We start from the raw sequence: 4,701 nt of genomic DNA, 5'->3' as shown, positions 1-4,701 counted from the left end.
TCATCTATAGCTCTAAATATGTCCCAAACAGTACACAAAAATCCAGTCTAGTAGATTTGACTAGTAACTTCGACCCTCTAAAATAATACGTTATCAAACTCCATTTGACCTGAAAAATATAAAAAAATATTTCCATGTAAAATTTCAGCTCGTTTCGATGTACATTTTGAAAGATGTCTTATCTCGCAAAACTTGTTAGCAAATATTTTAATGTCAAATTTGAACCTTACTTTGTTTGTAGTAGTAAGTGAAGTTGATCGAGTTTATTGATTCTTTTAACTTCCTTAAAGCCAATAAGAAATGAGAGACTTACTGACTGGCAACACTGATAAAAGGATGGATGAAGTAAAAACTTGATGGGTGTTTTTTTTTTTTTGGCTTGATTGGTTTCATTGATGGTTTATGTGATTGCATCAGCATCATACTTAGTGTGTTTTCGTGCTCTTGTGGTTTTCAAACCAAGTTGAAGTCACTACCATCATAATCTTTGTTGTTTCACTACTTGATTCTAGTTGATCGGACGACTATTGATATTATTTGGTTAGATATATAATTTGGTCAACCTTGGGCATATCATCAAGTGTTCCTCACGATTTCCTCATTAGGATGATCATTTCATAAGATCTTTTTCTCTCATACCTAGCTTGAAGCCAATCTTTTTGCAGACCATCCTAATAAAATAGGAGTTACTAGAAATTCATATTTATATCTTGGGTTTTACTCGGTGACAATTGCTTTGACCTAAATCAATTTTGTTGTGAGAAAGGTGTTGTTGTTTCATTAGAATTGGATCTACTCTTTTGGATTCTCTATCATTTGTTCTAGATCTTATTCTATAACTTTGTATCACATAATTTTATTATTTCTTGGCTTACACCTATAAGTTTGTTGTTTTGGGTCTGAAGATTGGTAGTTTATGTGGTTTTTGACTGCTTAAACCCTTTCGCTGCTGAATTTCCAGTGTACTCTACGAGATATCTCAATTTTGCTTTTTTTCATGCACTTTATGTCTCTGGGCTTTTTCTGTCACCAGTAAAGCATCTATGTATATCTGTATCATCTCCATTATGGTATCATTTAACCTTTGGTTAGATGATGTGGCTGTCGTTATTGGTTTCTCTAATTTGCTTCTTGATCAGCTAGGTGATGTTTGGAACTCGTGCTCCTGATGGATTTATTTTTGTTGGCCAACTATTATTAGAGGTTTAGGTTGCTCAAATAATTTGAGTCTTCTCTTCAGCATGAGTGTCTATGCTTTTATTACTTTTTTCCTTGTTTTGTGATAGTTTTATGTTAATACTTCTGAACCCAATTTTGTCCAAGCCTTTTTTAAAATGATTGTTTAGTGCTTTTTTTACATAATTTCCTCCAGTATAATAAGAAAAGAAAACAACTAGAATTCTTAGGGTGCTTCTAGGGCAGCCCCGGGATGATAAATGTAGGAGGTTGTTATGATCAGAGGATTTGAAAGATAAGAAAAGAAAGAATGAAAAGAAGAAGAGATACAAAAATGTTGTTCTTATCATTTACTTGCCTCTCACGCAATCTTGCCATTACATTTATAATGCTAAATGAATTTATTATTGTTATATCCATTCTGCTACCATCTGCTACTATTCCATCCTGAAAAAGATTATAACAATACCCTCCTCTTAAACACAATTCTTGTCCTCAATAATTGGTATTGAAATTTGGAAATTGTTGAATCAACTCATTTACATCTAACTCTTCCCATGTTGCATCATCTTTAAAAAGATTTAACCATTGAACCAATATCATGGCAACAACTATCACCTTTTCTCATAAACTTTTTGTCAAGAATAGCTTGATAATGCATTTTTACTTAACCATAATCATCAATGTTTGGCAAAGTAGTGGATATTACCACCTCATTAGTCATTGATCTCTTCAATAGGGATACATGAGATAACATAATGAATTCTAGCTTTTGCTAGTAACAGTAACTTGTAAGCCATAACTCCCACCTTTTGGAGGATTTTGTAAGGTCTATAATATCTTGGATTCATCTTAATACTTCTGCGCAACGTAACGCTAGTTTGTCTATACGGTTGTAGCTTTAGAAACACCATGTCTCCAACCTAGAATTCCCTCTCATTTCTTCTTTTATCATAAAGTTGTTTCTTTCTATTTCATGCCCTTTCTAGTTGTGACTTAATTAATTGGTTCATTTGCACTCTTTGTTGCAATACTTCTTTTATAGCATCCATATTGGTTTGACCCTGGAATACCAATTCTCTATTTGGAGGAGAATAACCAAACAATGCTTGGAAATGTGTCATGTTTATAGTTGAATGGTAGCATAAGTTATACCACCATTGTGTCAAAGATAACTATTTTACCCATTGTTTGTCCTTTCCTTAAGTAGGAAATCCTTTAACAAAATCTATGGTGATGTTTGTCCAAACTCCTCCAGGTACTAATAAAGGTTGCAATAACCCTGAATAGGCCACCATTCTACTTTAGCTTGTTTACATACCACACGGTCATCAATGAACTATTTCATAGTGGTCCTCATAGATGGCCAATAAAACATTGGCTTTAATCTTTTATATGTGTTCAACATCCTTGCATGTCCCCTAATATAAGAATCATGAACAACATTGACCAAATTGATTCTTAGCTTCCCTCATATTCCAATGACTATCCTCTCTTTATATTTAATACTCCTTCTGTCAAGCTAGAATCAGGCCACTCTTCTGCATTTACTAATTTTCTAGCAGCAATCTCCTAAATGAGAGGATCATCCTTGTAAGTATCTTTGATCTTCTCATTCCAATCTAGAACTATAGTAGTAACTTTCATGAAGCATCCTTTGATTCCCATCCATCATTATATCCTCAGTAACTGATATTCTAGATAATGCATCAGCAACAATGTTCTCCTTGCCCTTTTTATAATGGGTCTTATAATTCAAACCCAACAACTTTGTTTTTTTGGTTTTTAAAGCAAAAAACAACCTAAAATGAACCTAACTAGTTCGGGTTGAACCAATATTCGGTTCAAATTAGGTCAAATTTTTCAAAAATTAAAAAACCTAGTTTGGTTGAATTTTTTGGCCTAAACTGAACCGAATTGGGTTTGAATGCCCCTAATCATCCCTAAATTCTTCATCACCATCCTCATTAGGGATAGGAGAAATCAAATTTATAAAAACATATAACCTTGTTTCTTGTTTGAGAACAATTCTCATATTTGGTACTAGTTCAAGAAGTTTGGTCTAATCAAATATATTGACTTTTTCCTAAAGGATATATTGCTACTTATAGTGATCTATCAACCTATTCATATAAGGATAACGAGTTATTGGTTTCATGCATACAAACTTATAGCTAATTTAGATAAGGTCTTTAATTATAATTTGATCATCTCCTTTTTTTTTTGCAAATTAATATCTCTCTTTATTAATTAAGGAAATCTCATTTAGATCTCTTGGTGGGCTGGGATCCCATTTAATTTATCCGACCTAGAGTGGCTCAACATATCAAAATAAATTAAATTAGGTATATAACATAGCTTATCAATCACAACTTTATATGACTCCTAAATTAGTTAAGTGACAACTCTTTATCTAAACATATCATATATGTTTTGCCTAACTACTACCTCTAATCATATATCATCATTAATGACTCATGCAAATCATGTAAGTTTAATTAACTAGGACCCAATTCTATAACATTAAACATATTTGATTAAAAGTAGCCTTGAGCAATTCAACAAGTTATCCATAAATGGAACTCTTGTTTCATGTATATAAAATTAAAAGGAAACAATCATGTTCTCAACGTGTACTTAATATATTAACGAGGAATTTTTTATTTTAATTATGTCTTATTCTATGGCATTAGTAATATTTCATACATAACAATTATATATAAACACACACATGTAGCATGTCATTCTAATTGGAAGATTATAAACATATCTAAATTAATTTCCTGGAAAGTCATTGAAGGGAATTAAGTGGTCAAAATCTAGATAGTTGTTGCAAATCTTCATAAGTCCTTATGAGAGCCACGATTGTATCCTTTTTTGTCATTCTTTTTTTTTTTTGTCTTAGATCACAAAATAATTTTCTTAACTAAATTTCTATATTTATAAATTATATAACATTTATATAATTATATAAGAAACCTGAAGTTACATCCGACGAGAATTAGATGAGAAAATAATTTTACAACATAAAAAAAAATAGCGAAAATGTAGGACATGCATGCCCAATTTAATATTATAACCATTCAACTATATATATAAAAACACAATCATAGTTTCCTTTTAATGTCTATAATCATCCACCATGCAAAAAAACACATAAATATGCCTACTTAAATAAATTGCACTCTTCAAATCTAATTATTAGTCTTATGTACAATTTCAAAAACATATTTCTAACATTTGAAAATATTAAATCAAACTCAATTTGATAATTTTCTAAACTTTATAAATTTTATTTAATATAAATTTTCTTGAAAAATTATTTTTCAAGATTTAATAAGAAGATTAATCATATTAATATTCTTATTAACATTCTAAACTATTTTAGGATCTATTAAATAAAAATTTCTTGAATTTTATTTTCAAAATTTAATAAGAAAGTTAATCATATTAAAATTCTTATTAATATTTTAAACTATTTTAGAATCAATTAAATAAAAACAAATTCTAGCTTAACAACTCTAT

The sequence above is a fragment of the Populus trichocarpa genome, chromosome 6 (assembly GCF_000002775.5).
Source record: "Populus trichocarpa isolate Nisqually-1 chromosome 6, P.trichocarpa_v4.1, whole genome shotgun sequence".
NCBI classification, from domain to species: domain Eukaryota; kingdom Viridiplantae; phylum Streptophyta; class Magnoliopsida; order Malpighiales; family Salicaceae; genus Populus; species Populus trichocarpa.
The sequence above is the reverse complement of the archived record's forward strand: the minus strand, read 5'-3'. Positions refer to the sequence as shown.